This window comes from Canis lupus, chromosome 7 (assembly GCF_048164855.1).
Source record: "Canis lupus baileyi chromosome 7, mCanLup2.hap1, whole genome shotgun sequence".
Classification (NCBI taxonomy): domain Eukaryota; kingdom Metazoa; phylum Chordata; class Mammalia; order Carnivora; family Canidae; genus Canis; species Canis lupus.
This window is the reverse complement of record NC_132844.1, coordinates 59,501,204-59,516,775: the sequence shown is the minus strand read 5'-3', so window position 1 is coordinate 59,516,775 and position 15,572 is coordinate 59,501,204.

Here is a 15,572-nt window from a genome sequence, read left to right as displayed (position 1 = left end):
TTCATAAAACTTAGAAAACAGTCAAAGGAACAGGACCCACGATTTTTTGCCAGCTTCCCTGGGCAGAGGCCAGAGGAGACCGAAATGGCTCCGCTCCTCGCCTGGGAAGGGAGGCAGACCCTGACTTCCAGCCCAGAGTGCTGTGCGCGCGGCTGTCAGGACAGCAGGCCTCACTGGATGGCAGAGAGAGGACCTGGGGACAGCACATAAAGCCTGCTGCTCCCCAGGCTTCTGGGAGAGAAAAACTGCTCCACCATCAGTATGAATCGGCTTCACCACCTCACTTCTCTTGGGAGACGGAGGCTGCAAGTCTTGGGGGGGTTGCAGGCTCTTCCTGAGGAGCTCTGTCTCCAGTGAGGTGGGCTGTGCCCAGCTGGAGGCAGGGCGTCATCCAGCCATTGGAGATGTAACTGGCTCTCTTGAGACGATGGTTTCTCTCCAGCTTCCAAGCTCTTGTTGGCAGGCCTACCAGATTCACTGGGAGGCAATGGGGGACCCCACCATCCTGGAGAGAGACCAAGTCGGGAGCAGGCCTGTGCCGGGCTCTCTGGAGACAGTGCACACTAGGGGCCTGTCTGTAGTGACCTCATGAGGGTCGTCTAGACCTGCTAAGTCTAATGAAGTTCCTGAGCAAGAGAGGGCTTCTGACTCGTTGAAGCTTTTGACACATGTCCAGCGTGGGAGGAGTGCACGGCGGGGGGGGGGGGGGGGGGAGGGTGGCGAGCGCCATGGTGCGCCTGTGAGGCTGGTCTCCAGATGTGCCTTTTCCAATGGTCTCTCTTTTAGACCATGGAATCCTTTCATGCCAGGGGATCAGGGATAGGCGATTTCTAGAGAAGAAGTTCACCCCAGTCGGGCCCAAGAAGTGGACAGGACCCTAAGGAGATTTCATTCATTGCTTTGACCCTTTTTTCCCTGTCCCCAAAAACCCACTCTGGGAGGCAAGGGAGACATATTTGATATATTCTTGGCTTAGAGTCACACACACACACACACACACACACACACACACACACATCAGTCACGCTCCAGTTTTGAAAATGTCACAGATTTTTTTAATGTGGCTATGATGATGACATCCTTACACACTGGAAAGGGATTCTCCAGGGGCAGAGACAGCTGGAGGGGGTAATGGGATGGGGCAGACAGTTATAATCCTCCCGTGACTCTCCAAAGTGCACAGAAGAATCTGTCAGCCATGTAGGAACCACAGTGTCAGGCTGTGGCTGCCCCAAGAGGAGGCTCAGAGACAGTTCACACCATGGCGGCTGAAGCCCGCGGTTTGGAGATGTGTCTCAGCTAAGCCAGCTGTCGGCACCCAGCCCTGAGGATCAAACCACCTCGAAGGTGGGACCACGGCCACTCGGGATCCTCTTCTCAGGTTGCTGATTCTTAGGTCATCTCTGGAAAGAAAGACAAGCATGGGCAGCAAGAGCAAGGTGGTGTGAGTGGCTGTTTCCTGGGCATGTCCCTCCTGGCCACACCAGGACTCTACTTGCTCAGGGGAAGGGACTTGGGGGCTGGACAAGGCAGCAGCTACCTCCACTTCTGGGGAACAACCATGATAATGAACATGGGTGCCTGGTCTAGTGGGTGTAGAGGACAAACCTGGGGCAGGGAAATAGAAAGACCTTCTCTAGCTGTGCCCTCCCCAGCCAGGAAGGCCAGCCTTCCCCTTGGTGGCTGTGATAAGTCATCTGTATGCTCTCCCCAGGACCATAGTATCCATTCCCACAATATAAGCCACCATCTTAGTGATGATCACAGTTTCCATCCACTGCACCATGAACCACCAATTCATGTTTCTCTCCTCTTTTACTCAACATATTTATGAGCATCTACTCCATACCACGCCAGTGCTAAACTTGGCAAGCTCAGGAATTCAGAAGATGTAGGTCCAAATTCCAATTTGGCCACTTACTAGTTGTATAACCTCAGGTGTCCCTTAACCTCCTCAAGCCTCAGATCTTGTAAAAGGGGAACAATTCTACATGCCTTAGAATTCAATCGCCAGAATTAAATAATATCCATAAGGTACTGAGCACAGTTGGCTAGTACTCTAACTCTTCTTAGTTCTCCTTCCCTTCCTGAAAGGTAGAGGTCTTGCTTGGTGCTTCCCCAAATCCCAGTAGCACCTAGCACGCAGTCAGCACTCCAGAGAGACTGGGTGAGAGCCTCCACATGTTTTCTGGAGGTATGCTGGGCCAGGAGAATCATCTGTGTGCCTTGCACTGGGCAATCTTGCTGTGCCCTTCAGCTCAGGTCATAAGCCTTATGCCTGTGGATGTCTTAGAGACATGATCATCACTGTCTCATTTTATTTTTTTCTCTCTTTTGTCAGCAAATGAGTGAACCAAGACGTGAGGGGTGGCACCTTGCCAATAGGGAAGCTGAGCAGCGGAGTGAGGAGCATGCTGGATGGGGCCAAGAGATCTGGTTCAAATCACAGATATGTCATAAACCACATGTGTGCTAGCGCTAAGGCTTTTATGCTCTTTATGTTCAACCCTGCCTCCTGCAAAGTCATGTGGCTCATCCCTGCCCCATCTACTCCGTAAGGTTGCTGGCAGGGACTAGGGCCTCATACAGGCATGATTAAAGTGATATGGAAATGAACAGAAATTTGGCAATAGGGGCTTGTCACTGTTATTGCTCATTAAACCACATATACATTTGTGCTAAATGAGATTATTGTCATGTTGGAAAGAACTGGTGATGGGATTGTTGGAGTTTGGGTTTTAAATTTGGACAGAGCTATGAACTCGCCGTGTGACCTTAAGTATCTCATTGCCCACTCTGCACACCCAGAGTCTGTGTTAGGTAACTTGTCACGTCCCTCCAGGATTTAGAGGTTGAATAGTATGAACAGACACTAACGACTTTGAAAAGTAGCAAATCCCCTCCAGGTCTCGATGCTTTGGAGAGTGGTGATCTGTTGACTATGCACTAGTTGGTTGCTTAAGGCCAGGCTCTCTTCTCTCTGGTCATCCTGGGAGTCCTGGGGAGCAGTGTGGTGCTGCCCATGCCATTGCCACAGCCCATGCGTAAGGCAGCTGTGGGGTTGCAAACACATATTTGAGGGGAAAATAACTTTCCCCTCAATTTGCACATTAAATTGGGCAGCTGTGGGAGGTGTGTATCCACAACCATCAGACTTCCGACTCCTACCCACTCTGCTTCTACCCCAAAGATACAGTGAGGGAAACCTTCTGATTCACCTACTCCCAGGCACAGCATTTCTCAACTGGGGTCTCCACACACTGCCAAGCCGAGCCCATCTTTCAGACCTCTCCTCCACTGTTCTGTGCTGTTTTGCCTCTCCTCTCAGTAGTCCCACGTAATATCCCAAACTCACCAGGCATCACAGAGAATCGGGGAGCCACAGTACCTCTGTATTGGAAGAATCTGGAGAAACTTGATGCCACTGGTCTTCAGATCTTTTCAGTAGTTTTGTCAAGACAAAATGAAATTACCCAAAATTCAGTTTTAAAACGTTGTCTTAAAAAATAAAAATAAAACTAAAACATTGTCTTATGTTAGAGTCAGTAAATGAGTACAGTGATGTTGTTTAGATGGACCACAAAATTGAAAATTCAGAATTAGGAGCGACAATTATAATCACATTAATATTGGCATTCGATTTATTTCTGCATTTGTTGTTGTGGGCCATTACGAAGATAAATAGCTGCAAATGGTAATTGTTTTTAATTAGCTTGCAATCTTCGGAAACTCTATCATTAGACAGAAATGGCCAAGGAGTATCATTTGAGGTGTTTAAGAACAAGTTCACCTGCCTCTTGCTCTCTCTCTGGGAGTTAGGATGCATTGGAAAGTTTAGAAACCACAGTCAAGGTTAGTGTTACAGAACATGGCTTCCACATCTGTGTATCTCAGTGCCCAGCACAACATTTGACTCATAATAAGTACTTGATAAATGTTTGTTGAATGAATGAACAAATGGGCAGTTTACTTGATGTTTTAATGTTGAGTCTGTCTTCCTGCCAAACCTTCTACCTTATTCTCAGTGAAGATGGATAGATGGATGGATAAATGGATAGGGTAGATAGATAGGGATCTAGGAGTGTCTCAGAGTCATCATTTGAAGAATGAATTCTCATTGTGCAGTTCTCTGGATAGAAAGCACACACACACACACACACACACACACACCATATATATATCTTTTTTTTTTTTTAAAGTAGATTCCATGCCCAGCATGGAGCACAACAGGGGCTTGAACTCCCCATCCTAAGATCAAGACCTGAGCTGAGATCAAGAGTCAGACACTTAACTGATTGAGCCACCCAGATGCCCCAACATTTATATTTTCATACAAAGACCTTAATTCCTGTGGTGGCAGACATTTACCTTATTAATAACCACATTCCTCTCAGTCTCCATAGCAGCGAGGTACAGCTACATAATTAGGTTCTCACTAGTGGAACATAGACAGAGCTGAGGTTTGTAACTTCTGAATCACTTACAGAAAATACATGAAAATATATTACCCTCCATTTCTCCTTTACCTTTCTCCCTACAAGTAGGGATGCTGGTACAGTAGTGACCCAGCTCTAACCATATGGATGAGGATAACTCTCTAGAGGCCAACAGAGAAAACAAGATGGAAGGAGCCCAGGTGCCAAGTGACTAAGTGGAACAGAACTTCCCTGCTGATTGGGGACACTCACTTCCAGACTGTCACGTGACAGAGAAATATCCTTCAGTCTGATTGGGGTCTCCATTCCAACCTCTCATACAGCCTACCACATAACAACTACACTAGTCTGGGATTTATTCCTCAATTATAATCACTTTTGACAGAGGGTGTATTTTGCTAAAACTATAAAAAGCTCAAGGTCAGCATGTTGTATGTGGAATACAAGAAGAAAAATTAGAATCCTCTCCCCCAGGATTCACCTTTCAGGGACATGGTAGAAGAGACCAGTGTGGTAAGACACCAGCAGAAAAGGGAGAGGTTCTTAGAGATGTTGAGGCAAGACACTAAGGCGGTCTTCTGTAACCCATAGCTTTGACCACTCTCCCTCAGTCCTAACCAAATTTTGATCTCAGAAGGGTAAGAGCAGCCTTTCAACGAAGCAGTCTTTAAGTCCTTATCATTCGAGGGCTCACATCTGACCAAGAATTCCCCATGGGTGTAGGTCTTCCTGCCCAGCAAGCAGCCCCTTCTTGGCCTAGGCCTTCCATTTCTGACTACAAAAAATGCCACGGAGCTAGCAGCTCGTCTCACTCACAGTTGCGCATGGCTGTTCACTTCCAAGGGCCTAGTCTTTGTCTCTTTTGATCTTTCTGAAGCTGACACAAAACCCCAGGACTGCCATGGGACTTTGATCCGAGTAATAGAATCAGGCAGGGGGAGAGACAGCAGCATGTGCTGCAAGGCTTTTCGGCTGGCTTTGAGCATGGATGTTTCATGAGAGCAAATTCTGGAAAACCCGGGAAATAAAAACTGAAAGATGTAAATAGGGAGAGATTATCGCTGAATTCTTGTAATTGTCTTACAAGCCCCTCTGGAGGGGCAGACAGTGACTAAGAAGGGACTCCGCCATGGGATGACGATTAAGGCTTGGCAGGCAGAGGTGCGGTTTATAGTTGGTCCTGAATGAAGCTAAATGTTCCAATCTGGGTTTTTTCTATCACTGGTTTTGTCAGTTTTCCTCCTCCTTTTCCCCACCCAGCAGGCTTGTTAGGCATGAGTCAGGAAGAGGATGCTGAGGATCTGGGGAAGTGAGTGGTTCCCTTCAGTTTAGCGGATCCCCACTTGGAAGGGCTGGGTTGGCTCTGGCTCTGCCCTAACCAGTCACATGAAGGGACAAAGCTTCCTTTCACCTCTCTAGACCTCTGTCTCCTCACTGGAGGCGTGGTTTCATGCACCTCTCACCACCCTGTCAGCCTGTTCTTCCCTTTACCTGTTTGCCCATCCCTTGTGCTGGGCCCCAGCTATGAGGCCCAGGGGAGAGGTGACCTCAAGAGGCCAAGGTCCTACTGAGGCCATGAGGCTGAAAGTTGCAGAAATCCACTTATCTGGAGCTGACCTGGCTTCAGCTAGCTGGTTGAACTTGAACATGTTACAGAGCTTCTCTGAGATTTAGTTTTTTATTTTATTTTTTTTAAAGATTTATTTATTAGAGAGAGAGAGAGAGCACTTAGAGGGAAAGGGAGAAGTAGACTCCCCACTGAGCAGGGATTTCCCCCCCCCACCTCCCGCACCTGATGTGGGGCTTAATCCCAGGACCTGGGGATCATGACTTGAGCCAAAGGCAGACACTTAACCAGCTGAGCCACCCAGGAACCCCTGAGCTTTAGTTTTTAAATCCATCAAATGGGAGTTGAGTCCTGCCATTGGTGACAACACAAAGGACATGGAGCACATTGTACTAGGTGAGGGAAACCAGACAGAGCAAAACAAATATTGCATGGTATCACTTACATGTGGAATATTAAAAAAGAAGAGGTCAAACTCACAAAAATAATTTAAAAAGTGGTCACCAGGGGCAAGGACCAGGGGAGGTAGAGGTTGGTGAAAAGGGACAAACTTCCAGCTGTAAGATGAATAAGGTCTGAGGATCTAATGAATAACATGGTGACTATAGTTGATAACACTGTATTGTGTAATTGAAATTTGCTAAGAGAATAGCAAATCGTGTACTGTATTGCACATGTATTGTACAATACAATTGTATCGTGTGTTGTATAATTGAACTTACCTGTCCTCTGACATGGCTGACTTGGCCAAGTGTGCAGAAAGGGGACTATTGGTTTGAGTGTACACTAGGCGGCCAAACACCTGTTCTGGCCACACAGGCTTCACACTCCAGCCAATGGAGCCAGACTGCTAGCTGGAGCTCCCCTCCCAGGGGACACTTGTGGAAGAAATAAAGTTCTAATTGGAGATATCCAGCCACAGACTCATGAATACCTCAAGGAAGTAGAATTTTATTTTATTTTTTAAAAAGATTTATTTATTTGAGAAAAAGAAAGTGTGTGCATGCACAAGAGTCAGAGAGGGAGAGAGAGAATCGCAAGCAGACTCCCCACAAGCATGAGCCCAACATGGCACTTGATCTCATGGCCCTGAGATCATGACCTGAGCTGAAATCAGGACCCAGACGGTTAACCACTTAACCGCCTAACCGCCTGAGCTACCCAGGCACCCCAAGGTAGAATTTTCAATTGGCCAAGAGGTGGCAATGATTATGTCTCATTGCTATCTAGGAAGAAAGAACTTGCCAAGCAAATTAATAACGTAAATAGGATTTCCCAGAAGAATCTTTAATCCATGTAATCCTGTCTAATTCAATAAACATTTCATAAGAGTGCTCAAGTTACAGAAATAAGTGAATCCTTTCCTTTCAAAGGGAGCTCATAGGTGCTTATACAACAGTAAAATTTAAAAATTTAAAAAACAAAGTTCTGTATGAGCTCAATCGAGTTTGGCAAGGTCCAAGAAAGCTTAAGACTCAATCAACTATTTTAGAAACCCACTCCCTTCGGAAATACCTTTAACTGGAAAGATTATTTTAGTAATTAGAGTTATTCCCAGCAAGTTATTAAAGCAGGTTGTCAAAGGGCTGATACCACCTCAACTTTGGTAAGCCTAATTGAAATTACTGTATGAGCTTTAAAATAAGATTCCCCCCTTCCTAGAGACATTCTAGAATTTAGTTGTACATTTAGTTCAAATGCATGTTCTTCTCTCCATCCAGTGGGCCATGGGTAAGCAGATTATGTTTTCCATTTCTCAGGGGGCCCCAGAATGTGTTTCCATTTTCCAGAAAAGTGTGGAGAACATGGCAGAGTGGGATTTGGGGCCGAGATCAAATGGAGAGCACATGCGATGGCACCAAGGGGATGGGATCTGGACCACAGGCTTGGCATTTAAGCAGATTTCTTGGAGTGGACAGGAGAGGAAGAACCCTGGGGAAGATGTTTGTCAAGAAACGGCGATGTTCAGAGGCAGAACTGGCAAGACGCAAGAAAATGGAGAGGCTTTGGGTCTGAGGGGTTTCTACTTTGGAAGGTGGTTGGGAGGCTGTGACCCTCCCTGACAGGATGTCGGAGCCACAGGAGGTCAACAACAAACTCTGGGCACCCTCAGTGGTTACCTCCCCTGGCTGCAGAGCCTGCGTTGGCTCAGTCACACGCCCCCTCTCTCAAAAACCAACAACCCTCCTTGAAAACTCACCCAAGTCCGACTACACTGACTCAGCAGGCCCGGGAAGCACCGAGAAACCCTTTGGGGGAAATCCAAAGCCCAGATCTTATTCTGAGAACCTCCCACCACCGGAAGGAAGAGAAGATCATGAAACTCAGCACTTTCCAGCTCGCCATTCCTCTCCACCGTGGTGGCACCAGCCAGGGGTTGGCGGCTCTGCAGCTATTTTTACCCTCACATTTCCGGACCTGCCGACCAATCCTGGCCACAGGACACCACAGTAAACTCAGCCCCGTCCACAGCAATCACAAGAAGGCAAAGCCACAATGCACAGCTGTGTACGGCCACACTCATCCTAACCCCGGACACACGGGCCCCAACTCCAGAGTCAAATGCCAAGGCCTCCGCTGGACAGTGAGGAGGCAGCTCCCTCCAGCTGCCCAAGGATCAGACGTGATGTGAGGCACGTCTCAGCCGACAGCCTCTGGCCCACTGGAGGAGGGCACTCGATGCAGGGCTTGTGTTTGATTCCTTTGAAGGGCCGCTACGTCGAGTGTTCCTGTGGTTTGTGGTGGACCTGGCCCAGAAAAATTCTTCACGGCCACAGAGAGCTACCTTGTGGGAAACTGTCTTGTTCTGACCTTGTTTTGATGGTCTCCAACTTGACAATGGTCTCTTTCCTCCCTCACCAAGCCCCTCACCTGTGAGCCTCCAGACCTCCCTTGTGTTTGTTACCTTTCACGTGTCTCTCGGTCTACCGCCTTCTTGGGGCGGGGGTGGGGGGTGTTCAGAGGCTGCTCTCGTCTAAGAATGAGATATGCCCCCATGGGGTAGATAAAGAGTGTCAACGCTGGAGAAAAATGTTGCACCATGATAGGATTTTCTTCTGCCTTGACTCCAAGGGAACATACCCTGTGAAGTGTGAAGAAGCCCCCACTCCAGTCCTGCTCAGGTCAGCCGTGGGGAGCCGCTTGAAAGGTAACAAAAATGATCAAATGATCGCCATGTCCTCTTCTCCGGTGGCAGCCCAGGGCTTTGGGTTTCCCTGGAGTGATAGCTGGAAAGTGGGCGAAGAAGAATTTCTCGTACGTCTCGTGTCATGGCCATTATTACTGTTGTAAGAAAGAGACTCCTGCTCGCAGGCTGGAGGTGCTCTCGGCCTCCTCCTGGAAGGGCTTCGCGATGAAGTCACGCCTTGTGATCGACATGTCAACTGAGAGCAACTGAAAGTCGAAAGTACCAATTTCTCCTGTTACTGACCGGTTTTTGAGGCTTCCAAACACTAAATTATGAGGCCTTTTCCCATCGGATTTCCCTCGGAAAATTAACCGGGATCAGGAAGGATTCAGTGTGGGGCGGCCTCTAAATCTGCCCGGCTCAGGGAGCTCAAACGTCGGCCCCCAGCCCCCGCCTCGCAGGCCTGGCTTCCGGCGACCGCCTGTCAGGGGCTTTGCAGCCTCGGCGGTTTTGCAGCTCAGTCCTGGAGCCGCGGCTCACCCGCCACAGAGCCACCAGCCCACTGGGCAGAAGGCACCGCAGGGTGGGGCGGGGTGAGCTGAGGTGGGGGGCAGAGGCAGAGAAAAGAGAGTCACAAAACGGCAGTCTCGATGGGCCTACCGGTTCAGCGTGTGATATTCCAATATTAGACCGTGGCCCCACATAGCTGCTCGCCTACTGCCTTTCCCCTTTGTGTCGGCTCCAAGAAACACGAAGCGAGAGTTTGCTGAACAAAATGCCCCATTCATGCGAGTCTGGCGGATGCGAGCGAGTTCATGACTTGATAATCCCTGACAGCCCTCATTAAATCAGGGAGCTGCAGGTGTGAAGGCCGCTGGGGTGGGGGCTGTAACCCGGGCCGGAGGACTGGCGCTCCGTGGGCCTCGGGACCTTGTCAGGATCGGGCAGGTTTCCAAGTTGATAAGGGAACAGAGCCAACTCAGAATGAATGCTGAAGGCAGAAGTCTCTTTTCTCTCTCTCTCTCTTTTTAAAGATTTTATTTATTTATTCACAAGAGACACACAGAGGCAGAGACAGGCAGAGGGAGAAGCAGGCTCCCTCCCTGCGGGGAGCCCAGTGTGGGACTCGATCCCAGGACCCCCGGATCACGACCTGAGCCGAAGGCAGACGCTCACCCACTGAGCTACCTAGGTGACCCAGAAATCTCTTTCATGGCAAGAAGTTACAGGCCGTTTTCTTCATTTGATGTGTGTGTACAAATACTGGTGTCTCTGACAAAATTGAGCTAGCTCAGTTGAACTAGCTCAGATACCCCAAAACAAGCAAAAGGGGAGGAGAATCTCCTGGGAGTTAGGGAGTTCATCCCTCCCCAGTCCTGACTCTTGTCCCTCCAAAGTGAGCTTTCTCTTAGGGATCGACCCTAACGGCTGTCTCTTCACACCACCTGCAGGAGACAGTCCTCCTCAGTGGCCAGAGCTGCCACATGATCCCACCAGGGCCACCGGGCCAGGGTTTCCCAGTTTGGTCACAGAAAGCCTCTCTATGTGGGGATAAGGGCCTCCCCACCCCCCTCCGGGAGGCCTTCCTCCTCTTCCATCTCCGAGTTTTATTGGGGAAGTGAGGGCACCTCGGGGCATGTTTCCCTGACAGAGAACAGGTTTCTGCACAAGGGCAAGGAGTAGCTGCCACCGTTTGTAGTGTGATTTTAGGAGTGCTTTTGGGAAAGACTGAGGTCAAAAAATTTCTCCCCTACTGCCTTTCTGTCACCGATCCCTGAAAACCCTCAGTGGAGGAATTGGCTAATTTGAGTGAACCTCTTGTTAAATTACAAGTTCTGTTGAAAGTCATAATGCATGATGCTGTTTCCAATATTATGAGGCCTCAAGAGGAAACATCTAGAAGTGAAAGAACGCAGGTCCTGCCCCACCCCAGCAGCTCTAGCAGCAAATTCCTGAATTGGCAAGGCAGAGTCACACACACAAAGAAGAACGGACATGAGACAGCTCGGTTTCTTATCTGTGTAAATAATGGGAGTGATGATAAAAACAGCACCTGATTCCAGAGGATTGTTAAGAAAACCCAATGAGGTCCAGCAATCTGTGGGAGCACCTCAGAATTATACTAGTTTAGTGAAAACTTCCCTTTGTTGCCATCTGCCAGAAGATGGGATCTAGGGAAGTACAACTCTGTTAGATCCTTCTAGGTGGTTTTGGTAATGACCTGAACAGAGGGCATGCTCTCCAGGGATGGAGGCCCCAGCATGTACCCCCAAAGATTTGGTCTTGTGAGGTCTCAGAGTCCACTGCTTACACAGAGGAAATATGAGCTTCTGGATCTCTTAGGACCCATGTTGTCTTGTATCTGTGGGGACATCAGGTTTTCAACGTCAGGACGCATAATTAAACTTATACTCAGTGAAAATACCTACTAATAAACTCGCTCACCTGGTCACCTAGATAACAACCAGTTATTTGAGGAACTGGAAACAAAAACACCAGGAGTCATTCAAAACAATCCAAACCATTGAAATTCAAGCACCGTGTCAACACACTTTGCAAGCAGACAAGAAAAATGTAAAACTAAAGCTAGTTCTAATGGCTTTTGCTAAACAAAATAAACCTAGAGGGGAAAATAAAAGTATTTCTTCCAACTGGAGTTTTTACAAGGGGAGAAAAATCAAATACTTTCCTTAAACTCTACAAAGCAAACAAAACCCTTCAAAAGTCCATGAGAAATGGCAGGTATTTAGGTGATTAACTTTGAGTGGACATGCAAGAAATCTTTCTGGAACACTGTGGGGCAACTGGCCGGGGCAGCGCTTGTCAGAATCATCAGGATTTGACAGTATTAGAAATGCAAGCCTGGAGCTACAAACTTGAAACCCAGAACTTGGAAACTGAATCCATACATAACTCCCCACTATGCTCACCTCCCAACAGAATAAAACCTTAATGTCTTCTAAAAGCTATACGTTGTTGAGGAATAACAGGCAAAATATTTGAAATCATTAACATTTACTGGGGCCTTCCTTCTGCTTTTCTAATTGGCTTTTTCTCTGTGTAGTTTGCTAGGGCTGTCATAACAAAATACGACCAACTGGGTGGCTGAAACAACAGAAATTTATTTCCTCACAATTCTGGAGGCCAGAAGTCCAAGAGCAAGGTGTTGGCAGGCCTGGTTTCTCCTGAGGTCTGTCTCCTTGGCTTGCGGATGGCCACCTTCTGTGTCTACACATGGTCACCCTTCTGTGCACACACATCCTTGGTGTTCCTTTGTGTGTCCAAATCTCCTCTTATGACACTGGTCAGACTGGATTGGGGCCCACCCTATCAGCCTCATTTTAACCTAATTACTTCTCTAAAGCTCCTGTCTCCAAATACGGTTCCATTCTGAGGTACTGGGAGTTAGGACTTCAACACAGGAATTGGGGAGGAGGGGAGACCCAAAACAACCCCATAATACTGCTCTTAAGCTTTCTATACTCTGCCATGGGCTCTCTTGTTTTTAGCCTAGTCTGTCTTTGCTTCCACCTCCATATCTCTTTGTCTTTCTGACCCTCCATAATCACCGTTCCTCTGGGTATCTGACTCCCACCTCACCCCCAAGCCCTCTCACCCACCCCATTCTTTTGGCCTTTTTTCAAATATCTAATAAGTAATTTCTTGTGCCTGTTATGAGTGATGGCAACAGAAAAATGCTGTCCCTACTCTTAAGGCATTTTTATTCTAGAAGTCGAGAAGAGATCTGATCTCAAATAACTATGTATAAGGGCAGCCTGTGATGAACACCATACGAGAATAGGGCGGAGTTTGGAAAACTATAGCCCACAGCCCAAATCTGGCCCACTATTTGTTTTTTATAAAGTTTTATTGAAACACAGCCATACCATTTACTAATGTATTATTTATGTCTGTTTTTGCAAAATTATGTAATTGTGACAAAGATCATAGGGCCTACAAAGCCAAAGATGTTTATCATGTGACCCTTTACAGGAAATACTTGCCAGCCCCTGAACTAGAGTCAAATTTTATAGGAGCCGAGAAGCAGGAAGAAGCCCATCTGACTGTTACCTTCTGAGATATGTCACTGAGAACGTGTGATTTAAGCTGGGCTTTGAGGGATGAATAAGAATTCAAGAGGTAGAGGTGGGAAGTGGGTTCTAAGCGATATCAAGAACATGAGCAGATGGGTGAGGTGGTAGGAATTCAAGACACAGTTGGACTCTAAGTGAAGACTCTCAGACATCAAGATAGGTGCCGGGACCTCAATCAGAGGGCTCTGGAGCATCTTGAAGGGTTTTTGGCAGGAGCTGACACATAATTAGCACATTCTATGTGAGAGGCACTGTGTGGAATGCACAGATGAATCAGACTCAATTCTTGCCACCAAGGAACCTATGAGTCTAATAAAGGGAATGAGAGATGTACCCAAGCAAGTACAGTACAGGGCAGAATAATGAAACCAACCAGGAATGTGGTCAAAGAGAGGTTCAAACAAAGTCAAAGCTCATGAATGGGGGGAGGATGGATTATTGATAATAATCATAGTTTAGATTCACTCAGCCTATAGTATGAGTTAGGTCCTCTGCTAAATGCTTCACACATATTTAATCTTATTCAATCCCATAACAATCCTGTGAGGAGATACTCATATTATCCCCAATTAACTGATAAGGAAAGGGAGGCTAAGACTGAGCAGGGTCCAAGCGCAAGTTAGAGTCTCTTATATCCCATACATCCAAATATAGATGCTCCATAGTCTATACATCCAAGTCAGATTTTCCCACCCCTGCTCTTACCATCATGCTGAGAGGGGAGGCCGGGAGGCCTATTAAAAGACATTTGCAAAAATCTATCATTTGGACAGAAGCAAACAGGAAGGTTTGGTATTCATGGCTTGATAGGTTAGTATTTGAGTAGGTTCTAATTTTTGAAAAAAATTTCAAAGTGTAGAAGGATAACTGATATGCCTCAGTATGTGTACTCGGCTCTGACGTGTAGCTTGTGAAGGAATGAATGGATTCCCTGCTCTTCCTATGAGTTTGACGTCTATCTCCATTTTACAAATGGACCTTGGGCCACAGGGCTTGCCTGAGAGATGGGCAGAGAGGAAAAGCTTGTCCTTCTAGGAGGGAGCTCTACAGAAGTGTTGTTCTCAATACTAGGCCCATAGTGTGGGCTCATATCATAATATTTTGTACTGATGCTTAAATGCACCATAAAAATATCAGAGAAGTCCTCCAACTACCCTCCCCTGGGGCCTTGCCAGATGCTGACACAGTGCTGACCTGACTCCTAGAGATGCCTCAGGAGGCCCTGTGCTGTTAAGAACTGCAGCTAAATCTGTAACAGAGTGGAGGGCTCAGGGCCTGAACAAGGAGACATCCTTTGGTCCGTGACTCCGGCTGGTGGTAAAATAGATGCTATACAGTCCTGACAACCAGCAGGAAGATAGCAGGACTTCTTGGCTACATAGAGATCCTGATGGCAAATATGGGGAGCTACCCCCAGGATCTGAGGGAACACAGAGTGGATTGAACACAGGAACCCAGCAGCTCTTGGGTCCCCCTTCCTGCCCCCCTCACCCCCGCCCGCCACCTCTCCTCTCCTCCTGGGTTCTTTACATACCACTTGGTCCTAAATGACAAGCTGCAATTACAGTAAAGTGCTAAAGTTACAAGTTGTTCTAAACACTCTTCAACAAAGAATATTCTGTGAAAAGGAACCCCAGGCGGTTAGAAACCTTTTTTGCTGTGTAGAAACCATAAGGTTTGCATCCAAGAATGTGTTGTCTGTTTGAGGCTGGCCTTTATTCTTTCAGTCGGGTGCCAGTGGCATGCATTTCAAATGAGCAGTTGCCTGTGGCCGGAGAGTCTGTGGCTGAGGCATATCTAATCAGGTTAAGCAGCCGTTCATCCCAGCTGTCAGCTCTCTGGAAATCAGAACATTATCTGCAACCACACACAACTCGAATAGAAGGTTGGCACTTGGAGCTCTGCGTCTCTAGCTCCTCCCTGACCTTACTGTGGTGGCCTCTGGTTTTTTTTCTTTTCCTATGTGACTGTATATAACAGTAGCAAAGCTATTTTAGGGATTAAAAGAGCTAATTGCAGATTTCCATCAAGGCCAGCCACTCAGAACACAAGTTTGGTGAGCACGTTGGTGGTCTTTGCTTGTGGGGACGGTTTTGGCTTGTTTGCCCTGTGAAGTGGCTCATCCACACCCTGGGCCCACAAAGCTGTTAAGTGGAGGCTCTTCCATGTAGGCCACTTCATTCTGGGTGTGAGGAATTTGGTGGCACTTAGTGTGAAAAAGCATGTGATGTTTTCTTGGCCCTAAATGCGTGACAGGAAGGGCCTTTAAAAGTCATCTAGTTGGCCTGCTTGCTGAACAGATGAAGAAACTGCAGTCTAGTGAGTCCCACGGCCAGAGAGGCAGAGAC